At 38.5% G+C, this 21,910-nt stretch overlaps 1 pseudogene; it reads left to right on the top strand.

Moving 5' to 3' along the window:
* Positions 1-1,841: 1,841 nt before the first annotated feature.
* The window catches only part of LOC139179897 (ankyrin repeat domain-containing protein 26-like), a 67,324-nt pseudogene continuing 47,255 nt past the window's right edge, over positions 1,842-21,910 (top strand).

Genomic DNA, 21,910 nt, shown 5'->3' with positions numbered 1-21,910 from the left:
AGTTCAAAAGCGTTAATTCTTTGGCAGTCAGCTTTCTTTATTGTACCACTCTCATATCCATATATGACTACTAGAAAATAGTGTATATATGTTAACCCCAATTTCCTAATTTGTCCTTCCCCTCATGTTTCCCCTTTCATAACCATAATTTGATTTTCAGATCTTTTGAGTTGGTTTCTGTTGTGTAAATAAGTTTATTTTTATTAAATTCCACATGGAAGTGACGTGATACTTGTTTTTCTCTGTTTGAGTTACCTCACTTAGTATTGTAATTTCGAGATCCATCTGTGTTGCTGCAAATGCCATTATTATTTCTTTTTATGGCTGAGTAATATTCCATTTTCATTGTGTGTGTGTGTGTGTGTGTGTGTATAGTGCATCTTCTTTATCCATTCTTCTGTTGATGGACACTTAGGTTGCTTCAATGTCTTGGCTATTGTAGATAGTTCTGCAGTGAACATTGGGGTGCATGAACCTTTTTGAATTATGGTTTTCTTCAGACATACTCCCAGGACTGAGACTGCTGAATCATTTGGCAACTCTGTATTTAGTTTTTATAGCAACGTTTATAGAGTTTTCTACAGTGGGTGTACCTAGTTGCATTCCATAAGCAGTGTATAAGGATTCCCTTTTCTCTACACTCTCTTCAGCATTTATTGTTTGTATATTTTTTGATGGTGGCTATTCTGATTAGTGTGAAATGATACCTTATTATAGTATTTCTGCATTTCTATACTAATTAGTGATGCAGAGCATCCTTTCTGAGCATCCCTCATGTGCTTTTTGGTCATCTGTAGGTGTTCCCTACAGAAATGTGTATTTAGATATTATACTCATTTTTTGATCAGGTTGTTTGTTTTTTGATATTGGGCTCTTTGAGCTGTTTGAATATGTTGGAGATTAATCCCTTGTCACTTGCATCATTTGCAAATATTGTGTCCCATTCTGTGGGTTGTAGTCTGTCTTCTTTATGATTTCCTGCACTGTGCAAAAGATTTTACATTTAATTATATCCCATTTGCTTATTTCTGTTTTTATTTTCATTACTCTAAGAGGTGGATGAAAAAAGATCCTGCTGTAATTTATGTCAGAGTGTGTTCTGCCTATATTCTCCTCTGAGTTTTACAGGACCTCTCTTATATTTAGGTGCTTAAGCCATTTTGAGTTTATTTTTGTGTATGATGTTAGGGAGTGTTCTAATTTCCTTCTTATACATGTAGCTGTTGACTTTTCTCAGCACCACTTATTGAAGGGGCTGTCTTTTCTCCTTTGTATAGTCTTGCCTCCTTTATCCTAGATTAATTGACCACAGGTATGTAGCTTTATCTCTGGACTTTCTGTCTTGTTCCATTGATCATTCAATATATTTCTGTTTTTGTGCTACTACTGTTTTGATTACTGAAGCTTGCTGAGTAGTCTGCAGTCAGGGTACCTGATTCTGTCAGCTCTTGCTTTTCTTTCTCAAGATTGCTTTGTCTCTTTGGGGTTCTTTTGTTTCCATACACACTGTAAAATTTTTTGTTCTAGTTGTGTGAAAAATGCCATTGGTAATTTGATAGAAATTGCACTGAATCTGTAAATTGCTTTGGATACTATAGTTATTTTGACACTTATACAGTTATAATGTCACTTTCATTTCTGTATTTCAGTTTCCTCTCTTTCCTCCTTAGTTTAGGTAAAGGTTTATTGATATTGTTTGTTTCTTTCAGGAAATGAACTTACAGTTCTTGCATATGAGCACTAGGCTGGCACGCCAGGCCTCTGTGTGCATGGGCAATGTGTTTAGAGGTGTTACTTAGCAACGATCATTCTGGGATGAAAGATTCCAAACCGTTGAGCTTCCCAGCTGGGAAGTTGTGGCCGGACAGCTCTGGCTTGCCTGTAGTGTTCGTGTTGGGTTTAGGGGACTGTGAAGAGCCAAGGGAGAGGTGAGGTGTGTTTGGAGTCTGTAGGCTCTGTGATGAAGAAGATTTTTGGCTTCAGGAGTAAGAAGGGTGTGTCACCCTTTGGCTCCTCCATCAACCCAGTGAGAAACAGCGGGCATGGAGTCAACTTCCAACCCGGGTAGCGCATCCGAGACAAAGACCTCAGAAAGATCCACAAAGCTGCCATTGTGGGCAACGTAGCCAAAGCTGCACTTTGTGTTGTTTGGGAAAAAATGGCCTGAATGACAGGGACAACGTGAACAGGTAAGCGGGGTGGAAGGTCCTGGCGGAGATCCCGCCTGTGAGTTTCCCCTCCAAGGCTCCTGGGATCCAGTACCCCGCAGACTTTATAGGCAGCAAAAAGCCTTAGCTGGTTTTGGACCCACTTATAATTCCCCTTATAGAGCTTTACTGATAGTTTTGAAGTCATTTAACTGAATGTTGGTAATCACAGAAATGAAATGAAACACGAATAGCATCTGTTTTTCCTTTCTTCTTCCTACTTTTTATTTGCATGGGTTAGCATGATGTACTCATGAGTAAAAGCTCTCAGGTTATATAGCCTTCAAGAAATCTTCTGAACCTTCTGGATCTCACATTTTTTCTCCTGTGATTTATGAAAACACTTCCTCATGGATTGCCTATTGTGGATCATGGTAGTGGACAGATTTCTGATGTTGTCAATATCTTATTTTTAATGTATATACTTTTTATACTGTAAGGTTATATATTTCAGAAAACTGCATAGTGAGCAAAATAATTCCCATGCCAAATCAGCTTCTGGATTAAAAATTCTTCAGATACAATTCAATATCCATTTTATATCAGTGTACACTTAGAAATATGTGTTCTTTGCTAAAGGACCTTAGAAGACAGCTTTGAAGTAGGAAGCTGGCTGTGTCCTTGAATAGGAAGACATATTCTTAGATGTATGGTCTTTCTATATTTAAAGCAAATCAACATTTCATGGTTTTAAAGATTTTGGGTTACATATGCTGTCTTTAATTGTTGTGATGAAATGAAAAGTTTTGTATAGTAGAGGAAGATTTGCCCTTCTAGATATCAAAATGTGCTATAAGTGCCCACAAAGTGTTCATTTACTAACAACTGAAGAGATAAATAAATGAATGGAACAGAATGTCCAAACACCCAAATATATGTAAAACTTTAGAACTTGAAAATGATGACCTTTTCTGTTAGAAATGATAAACTGTGTGTAGATGGTGGAGAAATAACCTGGTAAAAGATAAAAGTAACTCAATTTTTATCTCACCAAAAAGTTTCAGATAGAGTATGGATCAAAGATTTCAAATATGCACAGTGAGAAAAGTACCAGAATAAAACTCAGTTTCCTATTTATACATTTTTTTATCTGCTGACAGAGACCTTCTGTTTTTTCTATTTCTACTGTTTATTAACCTTATTTTCTTTTTTAATTGGAGAATAATTGCTTTACAATGTTGTGTTGTTTTCTGCTGTATAACATTATAAATCAGTTGTAAGTATACATATATCCCCTTCCTTGTGAGCCTCCCTCCCACCTTAAACATCTTTCTAAGAATGATTTCAAAAGTAAGAAATCTGGAGTTTCCTGGATTTCGGCACACACCAAAAAAAAAGAAAAAGAAAGAAAAGAAATCTGGATGTTGATTTAACATTTTAACAACATAAAAAAATTAAAACTCTCTGTAGATCAATCTGTCTATAGGCAAGTCGGCTTAGCAGACAGGGCTTGTCTTTTTGGCACTAATAGGAATGTGGCACAGATAAAAATGATTTCTCACTTTTAATTTTTGTTTTTTAGAATTTTTTTTGAGGATTGATATTTTCTGACAACTTTCAGCCTTTTCAGAAGTCAAGGGAGTCTACAGAGTTCCTTGGTCATCTAGTGGTTAAGACTCACTGCTGTGGGCCCAGGGTTCAATACCTGGTGGGGGAACTAAAATCCTGCCAGCTACTGGGATGTATTGTACAACATGGGGAATATAGCAAATATCATATAATAACTTTACATGGAGCATGACCTATAAAAATTGTGAATCACTATGTTGTGTACCTGTAATATATAATCATATGTACTATGCATCATCTATATTTTAATTAAAAAGAAGCAACTTTAGATAAAAAGACCTTATGTTAATTAAATCAATGGGAAAAATGAGAAATGAACAAACAAAAATGCCACCAATTATAGTGGTACAGACATTGTGAATTATAAATTTCATTCCAATGTCAGAGACGTTAAAATGTCAGAAATTGAAGGTATTAGAATCACTGAAGCATAGTGTTGTCTCTAATCCTCAAAATGTATCTGCAAAGTAGGTATGATATCCTTTGACTTCATTGAGATGTTGTCCTTGTAAAATCAGAGAAGGCAATGGCACCTCACTCCACTATTCTTGCTTGGAGAACCCAGGGATGGGGGAGCCTGGTGGGCTGCCATCTATGGGGTCGCACAGAGTCAGACACGACTGAAGCAACTTAGCAGCAGCAGCAATAAGTATGATTATATTACCTAACAGTTACTGAGCTGTTACCTGTGCCAGGAATGGTTCTAAACTCTTTGCGTGGATCTCATTTAAGTGTCGCAGTGCTGTCCTGTGAGAGAACTACTTCTCTCTCTCCATTTTGTTGATGAGGAAATTAAGGCTCAGAGAGGCTGAGTGACAGCTAAGTGACAGAGTGAAAGTCAAATTCAAACCCAACTTGAGCTGAAACTCGAGATCATGGCCATTCTATTCAAGTAAATTGTTCTTTCATTACTGTGTTAAGAAGAGCTAATGCTAATATATAATGTTCTTTCTCCAGAAGGAAATGAAATATTTGTTTTAGAGGGATAGGAATAGCATGCTATTGAATGTTTTCAATCACAGGAACAATTATTTGTTTTGAAACAGTAACACTACAGTTTCCTGAAAACTCCTCTTGCTTTCATAGGACTGCCCTCCACTTGGCCTGTGCCAATGTCCATTCAGTGGTGGTCACTCTGCTCCTGGAGAGAAAATGCCTGCTTAACCTCTGTGACAATGAAAACAGGACAACACTGATGAAGGTATGGGGCAGCGAACCGTGTCCACATGAGGTGGATGTGATTTAACTACTGAGACTAAAAGTGAATTCATCTCATTAAGATATAGCAAACCAGTGAAGCTTGTCGACTGTTTACTTGGAATTTCTAGAATTTACACTCTGTTTCTTGGTGCATCACTGACAGGCCATAGCATGCCAAGAAGACGAGTGTGCGACTCTTCTGCTGGAGCATGGTGCCGACCCAAATGCCATGGACGTCTGTGGAAACACGGCGCTCCACTTCGCTGTCTTTTGCCAGAATATATCACTTGCAGCAAAGCTGCTTTCCTGTGATGCCAATATAGAAGCCAGGAACAAGGTATATTTCAACTAACTTTATTTACAAAATATTTGCAAGGCATTTTTTTAAACTGCTGCTGCTGCTGTTAAGTCGCTTCAGTCCTGTCTTACTCTGTAGGACCCCAAAGACAGCAGCCCACCAGGCTCCCCTGTCCCTGGGATTCTCCAGGCAAGAACACTGGAGTGGGTTGCCATTTCCTTCTCCAATGCATGAAACTGGAAAGTGAAAGTGAAGTCGCTCAGTCGTATCTGACTTTTTGTGACCCCATGGACTGCAGCCTACCAGGCTCCTCCATCCATGGGATTTTCCAGGCAAGAGTAGAAGTGTTTTATTTCTAAATGTGTAAATAGGTAAACTGAATAGTGTCCATCAAGCCCTGTTACCGTGGAAACAACTCCAAAGCCACTGAAAGGGGAAAATTTTTGGAGCTCACAGAGAGGGCAAAACTGTGTCTCCCAGCCAGCCATCTACCCCAGAAGGAAGATTTACCATCAGAACGTGCCCACGAGTGGGTGGTAGACTCAGAGCCCACAAATGATGAAGACCTGGGGGGAGTGAAGTGATGTGAGAAGTGGCTGCTTCCAAGGGCTCAAAGAATGGGTGCCCCTGGGAGTGGGTGGGACGAGGAAGGAGATCCAGTGCCCATGAGGGGGAGCTGGGTGAGTGCAAGTGGGCCTGGGAGGCAGCAGGCCTGGAGCCCTGAGCCCTCCAGGACCCTGGTTCTGAGATCCAGCCAAGAGGGTCAGGTCATGTTTGACTCCCAGCAAGGGTGTTCACTTGTGCTGGTGACCACTTGGTTCACGAGGTACACCTCGGGGTCTCCTATGCTCAGCACTGGGGACAAGCTCTGTGGGGTTGCAGCTGTGCGTGTGGAGCTGGTGGTGGCGAAGCCGCCCCTCCTACTTTCTCCAGGACACATATGATGTCCTGCAGCTGCAGCCCCACCAAGAACTCCCTCCACTCTCACAGGTGGGCTCAGTTTTCCTTCTTTGGAAGCTCCAGCCTTCCCTGAGTGAAAGTATTTTGAAGGAACCAAATTGTCTAAGATTTCACTTTAAATCATGATATTTCTCAAGCATTAGAGAGTAAAGCATTCCTTTATGCGTTTATGGCTGGTATTCATGATAACACTGCACTTGTTAAAGGTAAAACATTTTCCAAATATTTTCCCCCACTTAAGGTTTTGTTTTGTTTTGTTTAATCAGTCTAAAATAACACAGTAAAGCAAAATTTGCCTCAGTAGACTTTGTCTTAAAATTCAAACATAATGAAAGCATTTTACAACATATTAGAAATCTTGCTGCTGTTCACAAATTCCCATTTCATGAAAAATGGTTTATATAAACACAGTTTCTCTCTCATTTCCCAAGTCTTAAGAGGGTAAAAGGAAAGGAAAAGGAACAAGCAAGTGAAAAGTGCAAGTCAAGCTGGAATTTTGGCAGTTGGGAAATGCCAAGAAGAGGATTTATTTATTTTAATATTTATTTATTTGGCTGAGCTGGGCTTCGTTTTAGCATGTAGGATCTAGTTTCATGACCAGGGGTAGAACCCAGGCCCTCTTTCCTGGGAGCACTGAGACCCAGCCACAGGACCACGATGGAAGTCCTGAGATTTTGGTTTGTGCTTTTTATTCCCTTCAGTTTATATATTTCTTATATGCTTTTCAGTTTTCAGGGATAATAGTTGTTATTTTGAAAAAGAGTGTGAGTGAATTGTAAACTTGCCTAGGTGCCAGTTTTAAGAAGACTCTGATCAAAACAGACTGACAGTGAACAGTTGGTGATTAAGTGGGAATTAAGAGAGAAGAACAAATAACTACTTGATATTATCCTATTCTGGCAGAACCATCCACTTAGATAAGAGTCTAGACTCTGCTCTCCCATCTAGAATGTCTTGATGGGAAGGAAGTAAGGGGTTTATAAATAATGAGATCAGGTTGCCTTTGGGGTTTACTAGTCCCTGTTCTACCACTGTTTACCCAGGAAAATTTTTTTTAAAAAATTGTAGTTTTGATGACTCTTGCCTCTTAATGCTTTTCTTTTTTATTCAAACCTTTACGTAAGAGAAGGAATTGGCTGTGTGAGTAAGAGATGAGACTGGAGTGGTTGCTGCAGTAATTCTCAGCTATATTCTGCTGGTGAACCACAATTATTTAGGAAAACTTATTTTAAAAATGTATAAGCCTAGGCTGTTTGCTGTAGATTTTGACTGAGTAAATCGAGGAACGCTTAGACGTGTGTATTTAGAATTATTCCCTTGAGATTCTGATCGAATCCTTGATGAATAACTATAGAGTGAATACATGTAATTTCTAAATGCACCCTTCACAAAAGAAAGTAGTCTCCTAAAGTGTTGGAGTTTGATCAGTGCTAGCTACTTCCATCAGCTCCCTTCTTTCCAACAATATTAGACTGACTTTTTCTCTGCCCCTGTGCTTGAGACATTAAAAGAAGTATCTTTGGCAATATCTATGGGCTTGAATGATAACTCCTTTTCCTTTCAACCACTCATCATTCAGTGACACTCCGAGAGTCTTTAGCTATTTGCTCATGATGAAGTCACTTTGTCTGTAGAGTCTGACCCTTTAAGGATTTTGCACCTTCACTTATCATCCAGGTCATTAGGTCGACAGATGTTCATTACCAACAGGGTTTTCCTGACTACAATAATAGTAACTCATGAGCCTTTTTTGGTGTCAGCCTCAGGACAGACTCTTGCAGTGTGTCTGTTAGAATTCCTGATCTCTGGCATAAGCAGATGAGAGCTTTAAAACCCGTGAAGTTAGTAACAGTACAGAGGGGAATTGTTTTAAGCATTTATTTTCAGCAGGCTTGGAAACACATGATCCATTTTATGAACAATCTAGAAGAATTCTAGAGATAGATTGTAGTTTCAACAGGCAGTGGAAACATTCTTGACTGTGAATTATGAGTCTTTTAAAAAGAATTTATGTTTAATTGAATTATGAGTCTTAATAGCCATATTTATTACATATTGGGACCCAGTTTTTTTGTGAAACATATGATACTAAAGAAAGGAAAGGTTCACATACAAATATTTGCTTTATACCCACCTGTTTGGAAACAGCAAACATAAAACAAAACGTGGGCCATAAACCAAACATGGCCCTTGGATATATTAATTTACCTCCATACATTGGGTCAACATTTCAAATTTAGGAGGCTCATGCAGAAGTTCAGGCTTCTCCAAGGACCAAATCTGGACCCCCTTGAGCCCGTCCTACTGTTTGGTCTGCGTTCAGAGGCCACCCCTTCTGTGTGGGACATGTGTTTTCGGGGTTCCCAGTCTCACCTGGCTTTTTCACTTAATCAGGTCATCAGCTTTCCATCCATAAGCATTTGAGTTTCCAATTTTTGATTGATAGTTTATTTTGATAAATATTTGAAGGTTTTTGAAAACAGTCTAATTAATCTATAATTGATTTGATATTTTAAAAAATATCTTAAAAATGGGATTGAATTTTTCAAATTAGAATTTTTAAGTTGGTTGTGGTGGTTTTGCACTGAATAACTCTCACAAACACACAGGATTATAAGAGACAATGCAGAGAGAGCTGGTGGAAGAGCAAGTCCCTAAGAAAATGTTGAGCATGTATTTACTGGTAATTTTATGTTGCAATCTTTAACTAAAAGCAGTAAAGCAAGACAGACACCAGAACTCTAGGATTTTGGAAGCTTCCTCCTGGTGGTCTGGAGGTAATCACATGAGAGTCATCAAGAAGGGTGTTTGAAGATAAGGTGTGTGTGTGGGGGGGTGCTCATTCTGCATGTAGTTAGCATCTAGCTAATGCTGACCTCTCAACCAGAACATCTAACTTAAGGAAGGGCGGTGGAAAGAGCAAGCTAGGGAGAGAAAATGAGTAAGGTTAAATTCCAGGAGACATTTCTGAGAAAGCAGTAAAACAGTGTTCCCACAGTTGAATTTTTGAAAAAGGAAAAAAAAAAAGTTTCTCTCTTTGCATGTTCATGTAGAGAATAATATTCCCACTGGAATGTCTGTAAACCTTTTGAGTTTACTCATGGTCATCCATGGATAGGTTATGCATGCTACAGATAGTATTATATATTTCTGCCTCAGCATTGTCCCTAAAATATGCAGTTGATAGAGTAGCTAAATGATACCCGCACCCCCTGCATTGGGAGCTTGACACTTAGCCACTGGACCACCAGGGAAGGCCCAGAGGAGGAGCATATTAAAGAGAAAGAAGATGCACAGGGCAATGAGGAGGGAGCTCTCTTTCATTTAATTTCTGACTTTTATTTTTAAGTTCAGAGTATCTATTGCACAATTTTAATTTCAGTTTAGAAATAGGTTAACTGTGTACATTAGAAATGGTTTTCCCTGTTTTACAGGATGGCCTGACACCACTGTTACTTGCAATATGTGAAAGGAGAGGGCAAATGGTGGAGTTTTTAGTAAAGAAAGAAGCAAATATACATGAGGTTAATAAGATGAAAAGGTACTGTTGTTCTTTTTCTTTTTAAAACCCTTAGTGGTGTTCTAGGATTGTAATATCAAGATTAAATGAATAAGAGGATTCATTTGTGATCTACTTAGGTAGAAAATCAATTATTCTGATTGAATCATGAATCATGAACAATATATAGCAGGAATATATAGCAGGATTCATATCCCTTTATAATATTGACCAATGTCATATGCAACCTCTTTTTGTTTGGTTGGTTGATCTTGTAATAGCTGAGGTGTTTCAAATTAGTTTTATTAGCTTTGTGAAATATGGATTCTGCTTTTGAGTTTACCTCATGACAGTATCAAGTTTCTTAATTCTTTTAAAAGAATTATTTAACCTCTACTTTGTATGTATATATTTTTATAAGATGCATAGTAAAACTAAAAGACTTGATTTTGTCTTTTGGATAACTGTTTTATTTATTTATTTATTTATTTTACTTTGTAAATTTTTATTTGTCTTTTTTTTTTTTATTCCTTTATTTCTCATGTGTTCCCCATCTTGAACCCTCCTCCCTCCTCCCTCCGCATACCATCCCTCTGGGTCGTCCCAGTGTTTTAAATTACTTTGTTTGAAGAATGCTGATGTTACTAGGTTACAAAAGAGTCAGATACAACATAGTGACTAAATAACAACAGCCACAAAAAGGTGATTATTATTCACAGTCACCAGATCCTGTGGGCTCATCAGTTTTTATCCTTTCTCATTTTAGTACATTTTGATATTTTCATTTTTAATGCAGGTAGAAGCAGGAAAGATAGCTTTGATCAGATAAACAGTTCCTTTAACAAAGACAAGTCAGAGGTGAATGATACAGATGAAAATGATGGGCTTTAGGTTCAGGCTAGGTTCAACTCCTAGGTTTCCTACTGATTAGGGTTATCATCAGCAAATAAGTTTCCTGATACAAAAGGCAAATAGTAATGCATCTTTCAAAGGTGCTTCTGTGTAAGAAAGATTTTATATATAGTATTTCATTTTTAGCACCTAGCACATTCTTGTCCACATCCTTAACTGCCACCATGACTATTTTTATTCCCATTATTAATATTTTTTATTTAAACCTGCAAGTAGCCTTTCCTTAACCCAACCTCTAGCTGACTTTGAAGCCGAATATATCAGACTAAGGAGGAAATAGGGAATTTAACCCTTAAATAGTCATCTGCGTCAGATAAGTGACCTCAGCATCGTTTCTTGTCCATCAAGGACTTTATTATTATTTTTTTAAAAAACATTTATTTATTTGGCTACGTGGGGTCCTAGTTGTGGGAACACTTAGTTGAAGCATATGGGATCAAGTTCCCTGACCAGGGATGGAACCTAGGCCCCCTTCACTGGGAGCCTGGAGTCTTATCGACTGGCCCACCAGGGAAGTCCCCATCAGGGACTTTTGAAATAGTAAGTGCTGCTACCTGGCATCCCAGTGGGACAGGAGGCTTCTTTTCTGTCCTTTCATTTTAGCCTTGGAGGTAATTTGCAAAGATGAACACTTGAGCCTGTAAATGGTCAGTTCTTCATGAAAGGGCAAGGCATTCACTTGGTAAAGCATATCAAATTAACTGTTTAAGTTAGTCAACTCAACTTCCTGAGGCTGAAGTCATCTCTCTGTTGTTTTAGAACAGCCCTCATGCTTGCTGTCAAGTATGAATCAACAAATGTTGTCAGACTTCTTCTTCAGCAAGGTGCTGACATCTTTTCTCAAGATATTTTTGGATGGATTGCAGAAAAATATGCTGTTATTAGTGGTTTTAATACGTAAGTATTCACATTAAAATGCCAGTTCTAACTGTTACTTGCTACGTGACCAGTGAGAGTTCCAGTTTGGTGCAGGCAGTTTGGAGAATGGTGGTGAGATGTTCCCCCTCAAGAGCTTAAAGCCAAGCAAAAGGCAGTTAGTGACTCTTGGCTGTGGGCTCGGGGTGGTTTATCTCAGGACATGTAGATCTTGATCCTTAGAAAGCTTGACATTAGCTATTTCATTCCAAGTGTGACCTCTTGTTATGGCGTATGAACAGTGTCACAGTTGTGATATTTCTGACTAGTTCTTTGGTTCTTGAAATATTTATTTCAACAGCAAATCCTGTTTTCCCTTGAGGGCTTGCCTCTCTGTGCACTTCTGCTTGAATTTTCCAAGAACCTGGAGGATTCCCTAAGGTCAACGAAACAGTCCTCTTCCACCAGTCATTTGGAGAGGAAAAAATAGTTCCTTATCATCATTCTGTTCCTTGCATTGATTCTACTGTTGCAGCACTGCTGCTACAGCTGGTCTTGACAGGGTCTGCTTGGCAGCTGGATGTGGAGTCTGGATGTGGCTCTATAAAGACCTTTAATAAAATCATGGGAAGATTTGGGAGAATGGCATTGAAACATGTAAAATATCATGTAAGAAACGAGTTGCCAGTCCAGGTTCGATGCACGATACTGGATGCTTGGGGCCAGTGCACTGGGACGACCCAGAGGGATGGTATGGGGAGGGAGGAGGGAGGAGGGTTCAGGATGGGGAACACATGTATACCTGTGGCGGATTAATTTTGATATTTGGCAAAACTAATACAATTATGTAAAGTTTAAAAATAAAATAAAATTAGGAAAAAAAAAAAAAAAAACTCATCGTGCAGTGGGATCATGATTGACTTTTGCTCCCAGGCCACCCCTCTGGGTCCAAGTTCCCCAGCCTTTAAGGTGATGCACACGTCGACTTCAGAATGAGAGCTCCTTTGTTCTCATATGTATGCTGTTGCTCAGTCTGCTGCAAACAAAGCTCCAGCACCCAGTTCAGGCAGCTGGGTGGCCTCGCTTCCCCCCTCACTCAGAGACCTTATGTAGAGCCCACATGGAAGCCTAGATCTTCACGATGAGGTGCCCTTGAGGCTTTTATTTATCTTTTCTGCTAGCAGATGTCAGTGGGGACCATTTTAGGCTGTCAGAGAGGGTCAAGTGCTCCTGCAGGGATTGAGCAGACTTTCCTTTCTCCTTTGTATCTTGACTTGAACCTCAAGGTGGCTTTCTGTCCTGTGGGGGCACCTGTTCTTAGGTCACAGGTTCCCTGTCATCCTTCCCAGAGTAGTGGGTCCCAGCTTGCCTGAGATTCCCTAATTATGCTTGGCCCCTCATGGGATCTGTTTCCTGTAATAATGAAAATCTTCCAACGGATTTCTGTCTTCCTCCACCTTAAATGTTTTCAGAATCTGCCCCATAAGTAACCCATTCAGCAGAAATCCCTAAATCTCAAGTAAGATAGTTGGAATTCAGAGAGGTAAGCCCTGTCTAGAACTTGTCAGTACCCACTGTAAGAGTAGGGATATGTCTTCCATGTGAATTGGAGAGGAACATGGAGATTAAACATCATTGTCAGAAAGATCTGCTGGTTCAGAGTTTGAGTAGGTAGAGAAGGAAAAGTAGTGGTCCAGGCCAGGTCTTGACTGTGATTATTTTTCTGCTCTTGGTGTAATTAGCTGCAATAATGGGGGATCATTATGTTCTCTAATGTAGTGAATTCTTATGTTATAAATAAATTTAGGTACACATTATCTAAAAGCTGAGATTCCCTAAATTACAAACCACAAAGAACAGATAATCACCAGAATTAATAACAGTTTCATGCAACATTTGAGTGTTAAATGTATGAAAAAGCACACATTGGGATTTACTTGGAATTCCAAAGTAGTTACAGCAATAAACTTGAAGATGAAATTATTCCACTCTTAGATTGTTTCTGCAAGCATTTGTGGTGTATATTATCTCATTACATCCTATTAATCCTCTTTTGAAATATGATAGTAAGTATCCAAGTTGTGTAGAGGAAGGACTTTGAACTGAAGAGAAACAACTCCTCCAGGAATAAAGAGCAGTTGGTTATAGAGGTAGGATGTGCAAGCTCGAGAGATTTTTCGTATGCCAAGCTGCTGCTGCTACTACTAAGTCGCTTCAGTCGTGTCCGACTCTGTGTGACCCCATAGACGGCCTCCCACCAGGCTGCCTCATCCCTGGGATTCTCCAGACAAGAAAACTGGAGTGGGTTGCCATTTTCTTCTCCAATGCATGAAAGTGAAAAGTGAAAGTGAAGTCACTCAGTCGTGTCCGACTCTTCTCAACCCCATGGACTGCAGCTACCAGGCTTCTCCATCCATGGTATTTTCCAGGAAAGAGTACTGGAGTGAGGTGCCATCACATTCTCCAATGCCAAGCTAAATCTAGTTAATTATTGGAGCTGTACTGCCCTGATTTCATGACTACTTCATCTTCCTTTTCTTTCTCCTTTCAGTTCAGTTCAGTTGCTCAGTTGTGTCCGACTCCTTAGGACCCCATGAACTGCAGCATGCCAAGCCTCCCTGTCCATCACCAACTCCCAGAGTTCACCCAAAATCATGTCCATTGAGTCGGTGATGCCATCCAATCATCTCATCCTCTGTTGTCCTCTTCTCCTCCTGCCTTCAATCTTTCCCAGCATCAGGGTCTTTTCAAATGAGTCTGCTCTTCACATCAGGTGGCCAAAATATTGGAGTTTCAGCTTCAACATCAATCCTTCCAATGAACACCCAGGACTGATTTCCTTTAGGATTGACTGGATCTCCTCGCAGTCCAAGGGACTCTCAAGTGTCTTTTCCAAGACCGCGGTTCAGAAGCATCAATTCTGCGCTCAGCTTTCTTTATAATCCAACTCTTACATCCATACATGACTACTGGAAAAACCATAACCTTGACTAGATGGACCTATGTTCAGAAAGTAATGTCTCTGCTTTTTAATATGCTAAGTTGGTCTAACTTTCTTTCCAAGGGGTAAGTGTCTTTTAATTTCATGGCTGCAGTCACCATCTGCAGTGATTTTGGAGCCCCCAAAAAACAAAGTCAGTCACTGTTTCCCCATCTATTTGCCATGAAGTGATGGGACCGGATGCCATGATCTTAGTTTTCTGAATGTTGAGCTTTAAGTCAACTTTTTCACTATATTCTTTCACTTTCATCAAGAGGCTTTTTAGCTCTTCTTCACTTTCTGCCATAAATGTGGTGTCATCTGCATATCTGAGATTATTGATATTTCTCCCGGCAATCTTGATTCCACCTTGTGCTTCATCCAGCCCAGTATTTTTCATAATGTACTCTGCATATAAGCTCAATAAGCAGGGTGAAAATATACCTTTACTTTCTCCTTTACTACATACTTAATAAAAGTTTATAGAACTTAGAAACTTGAAATGTATACTACAATTGAAGTTTTGATATTATCTCTGACATTGTCTGAAATGATCTAAGAATTTGGTACTTGTTTTTTGTATCAGTGTTAAAATATTATTTATCGCATTTTCAATGCATAGTTTTTGCCAACTGATTTCTGAATATAAAGAAAAGATATCTAAAACTTCTCCTGAAAATAGCAACTCAGGTATGTCATCTGATACCGAATTACTCTCGGTGATTCTACCATAGATTAAAGTCGGAATGAGGAAGTTTCAATAATGAAAGGACTATGGAAAAAATAGTGTAAATTTCATGTGTATTTTATTTTTTAATTAATTTCTTTATACTCTAGTATTCAGAATTCTTTAAGAAGTTAATTGCAGGTGATTTAACATCAAAGACTGTATTGTCTGAAAAGAAATCCATCTTTTTAATATGGCCCCTAAAGTCCCATATTAGTTCTTTGTGTAAATCAGAAAAAAAAAAAAACATTAAGTGAGTATGATGTATATGTCATCTATAGTCATAGTACAGCAGATTGGATGTCTTATGAAAGTGAACTCTAATTTTTAGAAATGGTTTGCATTTAGTGAATGATGGCTCAGATGGTAAAGTGTCTGTCTACAGTGCAGGAGACCCAGGTTCGATCCCCGTGTTGGGAAGATACCCTGGAGAAGGAAATGGCAATCCACTCCAGGACTATTGCCTGGAAAATCCCATGGACAGAGGAGCCTGGTAGGCTACAATCCATGGGGTCACAAAGAGTCAGACACGACTGAGCTACTTCACTTTGACTTTCAGTTTCACTGAGTAGTGATTAGTCTCACCAAAATAGTTACCATCATTAAACCTGGGAACTTGAATAATCCCTTCCTGGTAGGATAAGAAATGATAAACAACAACTGCAAAGCTGAGGCAGTGTGCAGCATCGTAGTGAGATATTATTTCTGAAAGATACCTACCAGTTGTACAGAAGGCAGAAAAGTAATGCCTGGTTGAGAACCAGTTATTTTGCCTATTGTACCAAGCAGGACTAGATTACCAACTTCATTCCTTACAGATCCAGAGAGAGTGAGATAGTTTGACTTCATTAGGATCAGATATTTTCTTTTGTGTGTAGGACAATTGTCATGAGAGTATAGTTTTGTAAGAACAAGATGTTCTCTTGCCATCAGTTAAAAGATTATCATAATAGATATTCAAATAGAACAACTTGGGACTCTGCAGGTTCTAATAAAAGCACAAAAATACTTTGCATTAACAAAAACAGCATTAGATCCACTGGATGTGGCATCTAGCACATTGTACAGGGTATCCAAGGATACCTTTAACTGAGTAGACCTCTATCTAAACAAAGGGGGCTTCCCAGGTGCCTCAGTAGTAAGGAATCCACCCGCCAATGCAGGAGATATGGCTTGATCCCTGTGTTGGGAAGATCCCCTGGAGAAGAAAATGGCAATCCACTCCCATACTCTTACCTGGGAAATCCCATGAACAGAAGGGCCTGGTGAACTGTAGTCCATGGGATCACAAGAGTCAGACACAATTTGGTGACTGAACCACAAAAACATCTATCAGAGAACTGTAGGTTGGTTTATTACACTAGTCAGAGGAGATACAGAGATGTCAGTGTCTTGATCTTCAATACGCTCAGAATAGAGTTTTTCTCTGGTTAATTTCTGTATTTTTCTAAAGAAAATTTTCAAAGAAAACATGCTAATTTATTTGTTCATTTGTTCACTAAGCAGATACATTTCAAGTGTCTTTTATGTGCTAAGCATTTTTCTGATATCACAGGGTGAAAACTTTTAAAAATCACTGCCCCTGCTCTCCTTGCTCAAGCTTGCAGTGCTCCTCTCCCCATGGAGTCACTGCATGTGAGTCATCCCTCCAGCATCAGATCATGACGACCCCTGGGAAATGTTGTCCAACAGCATCAGAGTCCGTGGTTCCCTCCATCCTTCCCTCCCTTCCTTAGTTCATCAGCTTAGGATGTGATGATGTATGCCTTCCAAGCTGAAAAAACATGATTTCTATAAACATTTGCCATATAATGGGAAGGACTGATATAATGATATCCCTCATTAGTACACAGCACTCTTTGGACCATCCCGATCTGTGTGGTCCAGATACTCTTGAGCAATGGAAGGAGATAGTCTCAAGAGATTCTTTTTAAACATGTTTATATATATATATATATATATATATATATATATACACACACACATACATATATACATACACACACACATACACACACAGAGAACCTGAACTTTTTAAAAAGTTCCATATATATATATATGTATATGTATATACATATGTATATGTATGTATATATATATACACACATACACACACACAGAACCTGAACTTTAAAAAAAAAATTTTTTTTTAAAGTTCCATATATATATATATATATGGAAAAAAATATATATATATTTAAAAATTCAGCTTCTGTGTACCCTAGTTAATGCTCACTGCTACAAGTCTAGTCCCCATTCTCATCACTGAATTGAGACCCTTTACCCGTTTGCCCTCCCCCACCTGCCTTTCAAGAGATTATCCTTTCTAAACTTGGAATTACTACATCTTTCATACTTCTCTTGACTTTTGGAAAGAGGGCCAGGAAGAGAAGACTTTTGTTTCCAATGTTTTATCTTGCTCTGAAGTTCAGGGCCTTTGGCCAAGCTTCCCTGTGATAGGGCATTTTCATTGTGAACTGAAGAGCCAGAGAAGTAGTCATGTCCCAGCAAGACACCTATAGTCTCTGTTCAGTGCTCCAGGCAATAGAAATCCAGAAATACTGTGCTGTTTAAGAATGCTATTGTCAGCTTATAGTACTTATTGTATTAATGGTGTAGTATCATTTTCTGTTCAGTCTTCTGGAGTTTGGTTAGGATTATGGTCATTGTAAACAGCGGTTCTTTTCTTTGTTGTTTTGTTTTGCATTTTATGACTATAAAGGGGAGGAGTGGTTCTTAGACATTAGTGGCCTACTAGTATAGTACAACCACTGTTCCCTTCCTCTAGTGTGGCCTCCAGGTGTGGTTTGAAAGGAATACTTTTAAACAAAGCCTCAGCCTTGAGGTTTTAATATTCTGTATTTTTCTTCCATTGATTTAAAATGTATCTTGTTTTTTTCTTTAACAGTGGATGAGAGTTCTGAGGAGGACTCTTCAAGGAGGTAGGATTTTATGGATGTTTTAAATTATATATTTAACTAATGGAACATGGAGAAGAGAAAATAATGGTTGCTGAGTGTTCTGCTCTGGGTTAGACACTGCATTACGTGCTTAACATTTGTGACCTCATAGAGTCATCACAGCAGCTTTGTAAAGTAGCTGTGTCCTACTTTTACTTAATTAGACAACTGTGGTTTCAGGAGGTTAATGAATTGACCCTGGTTAAAATGAGCTGGCTTGTGATTTGACAATTGGCCTTCCTGGCTCCCACGTTCATGCCCATAGGCCTCAGCAGAAACTGAGAAGTACCCATGTAGCATATAAGTTAAATATATAAATTAGTTATTTGACATATACATTTTAAGTTTTGACATTGTGGGGAAACTCCCTGTACTCCCTTAGAGTAAAGGAGAGAAGTAATGCCATCTCAGTAAGTGATATCCCTGCTGACGGACCAAGACTCCCATTTTGGACAGGCTCAGATTCGTCTCTGAACCTTGAACAGACAATGGAGAAGGAAAAGCATATTGTTCTGCTTAGTTTTAAGTCATCAGATTTATTCCAGTTTGGGCAAACAAGATTTATTTCAATCCATCAATTGGATTTTCAGTTTAGCAATTAGAACTTTTAGTGAAAAATTATTTTTAGGCTCTGCCAATACATTGGCTGTCACTCTCTGTTATGGAAACTAAGAATGAGTGTTAACTAGATATTTCATAGGTTGGGAGAGATGGATGCAGAAATAGGTAATGAAAAACTTTTTTGGAGACTTCCCTGGGGATGCAGTGGTTAAGATGGTTAGTAAGACATCTTCCAATGTAGGCAGTGTGGGTTCGATACTGGGTCAGAGAAGCTAAGATCTCACATGACCCAGGGTCAGACAGCCAAAACATAAAATAGAAGCACCATTGGAACTAATTCAGTAAAGACTTTAAAACTGATGCACATCAAGAAATCTTTTAAAAATTAAAATAAAAAGCTGTTTTAAAACAGGCCAAATTTTATTCATGTCAATAAATTTCATTTAATATATAAACTTTCACTTTTTTTTTTCTTTTGTTCAAAGGCATGAACTCACTCATTTTTTAAAACTTTATTTTTTAACTTTACAATATTGTATTGGTTTTGTCATATATCAACATGAATCCACCACAGGTATACATGTGTTCCCCATCCTGAGTCTTCCTCCCTCCTCCCTGCCCATACCATCCCTCTGGGTCGTCCCAGTGCACCAGCCCCAAGCATCCAGTATCATGCATTGAACCTGGACTGGCGACTCGTTTCATATATGATATTATACATGTTTCAATGCCATTCTCCCAAATCATCACACCCTCTCCCTCTTCCACAGAGTCCAAAAGACTGTTCTATACATCAGTGTCTCTTTTGCTGTCTCGTATATGGGTTATTGTTACCATCTTTCTAAATTCCATATATATGCGTTAGTATACTGTGTTGGTGTATTTCTTTCTGGCTTACTTCACTCTGTATAATAGGCTCCAGTTTCATCCACCTCATTAAAACTAATTCAAATGTATTCTTTTTAATGGCTGAGTAATACTCCATTGTGTATACATACCACAGCTTTCTTATCCATTCATCTGCTGATGGACATCTAGGTTGCTTCCATGTCCTAGCTATTATAAACAGTGCTGCGGTGAACACTGGGGTACATGTGTCTCTTTCACTTCTGGTTTCCTCAGTGTATATGCCCAGCGGTGGGATTGCTGGGTCATAAGGCAGTTCTATTTCCAGTTTTTTAAGGAATCTCCACACTTCTCCATAGTGGCTATACTAGTTTGCATTCCCATCAACAGTGTAAAAGGGTCCCCTTTTCTCCACACCCTCTCCAGCATTTATTGCTTGTAGACTTTTGGATAGCAGCCATTCTGACTGGCGTGAAATGGTACCTCATTGTGGTTTTGATTTGCATTTCTCTGATAATGAGTGATGTTGAGCATCTGTTAATGTGTTTGTTAGCCATCTGTATGTCTTCTTTGGAGAAAAGTCTACTTAGTTCTTTGGCCCATTTTTTGATTGAGTCATTTATTTTATTTTGGAATTGAGCTGTAGAAGTTGCTTGTATATTTTGAAGATTAGTTGTTTGCCAGTTGTTTCATTTGCTATTATTTTCTCACATTCTGAAGGCTGTCTTTTCACCTTCCTAATAGTTTCCTTTGTTGTGTAGAAGCTTTTAAGTTTAATTAGGTCCCATTTGTTTATTTTTGCTTTTATTTCCAATATTCTGGGAGGTGAGTCATAGAGGATCCTGCTGTGATATATGTCAGAGAGTGTTTTGCCTATGTTCTTCTCTAGGAGTTTTATAGTTTCTGGTCTTACGCTTAGATCTTTAATCCATTTTGAGTTTATTTTTGTGTATGGTGTTAGAAAGTGTTCTAGTTTCATTCTTTTACAAGTGGTTGACCAGTTTTCCCAGCACCACTTGTTAAAGAGATTGTCTTTAATCTATTGTATATTCTTTCCTCCTTTGTCAAAGATAAGGTGTGCATAGGTGCGTGGATTTATCTCTGGGCTTTCTATTTTGTTCCATTGATCTATGTTTCTGTCTTTGTGAGAGTACCATACTGTCTTGATGACTGTGGCTTTGTAGTAGAGCCTGAAGTCAGGCAGGTTGATTCCTCCAGTTCCATTCTTCTTTCACAAGATTGCTTTGGCTATTTGAGGTTTTTTGTATTTCCATACAAATTGTGAAATTATTTGTTCTAGCTCTGTGAAGAATACCGTTGTTAGCTTGATAGGGATTGCATTGAATCTATAAATTGCTTTGGGTAGTATACTCATTTTCACTATATTGATTCTTCCAATCCATGAACATGGTATATTTCTCCATCTATTAGTGTCCTCTTTGATTTCTTTCACCAGTGTTTTATAGTTTTCTATATATAGGTCTTTAGTTTCTTTAGGTAGATATATTCCTAAGTATTCTATTCTTTTTGTTGCAATGGTGAGTGGAATTGTTTCCTTAATTTCTCTTTCTATTTTCTCATTATTAGTGTATAGGAATGCAAGGGATTTCTGTGTGTTGATTTTATATACTGCAACTTTACTATATTCATTGATTAGTTCTAGTAATTTTCTGGTGGACTCTTTAGGGTTTTCTATGTAGAAGATCATGTCCTTTGCAAACAGTGAGAGTTTTACTTCTTATTTTCCAATCTGGATTCCTTTTATTTCTTGTTCTGCTCTGATTGCTGTGGCCAAAACTATGTTGAATAGTAATGGTGAAAGTGGGCACCCTTGTCTTGTTCCTGACTTTAGAGGAAATGCTTTCAATTTTTCACCATTGAGGATAATGTTTGCTGTGGGTTTGTCATATATAGCTTTTATTATGTTAAGGTATATTCCTTATATTCCTACTTTCTGGAGATCTTTTTATCATAAATGAATGTTGAATTTTGTCAAGGGCTTTCTCTCGATCTATTGAGATAATCATATGGCTTTTATTTTTCAATTTGTTAATGTGGTGTATTACATTGATTGATTTGCAGATATTGAAGATTCCTCGCATCCCTGGGATAAAACCCACTTGATCATCGTGTATGATCTTTTTAATGTGTTGTTGCATTCTGATTGCTAGAATTTTGTTAAGGATCCTTGCATCTATGTTCACCAGTGATATTGGCCTGTAGTTTTTTTTTTTTTTTTTTTTTTGTGGCATCTTTATTTGGTTTTGGTATTAGGGTGATGGTGGCCACATAGAATGAGTTTGGAAGTTTACTTTCCTCTGCAATTTTCTGGAAGA

This window comes from Bos indicus, chromosome 26, assembly GCF_029378745.1.
Source record: "Bos indicus isolate NIAB-ARS_2022 breed Sahiwal x Tharparkar chromosome 26, NIAB-ARS_B.indTharparkar_mat_pri_1.0, whole genome shotgun sequence".
In the NCBI taxonomy this organism is placed as follows: Eukaryota; Metazoa; Chordata; class Mammalia; order Artiodactyla; family Bovidae; genus Bos; species Bos indicus.
The sequence above is the reverse complement of the archived record's forward strand: the minus strand, read 5'-3'. Positions and strand labels throughout refer to the sequence as shown.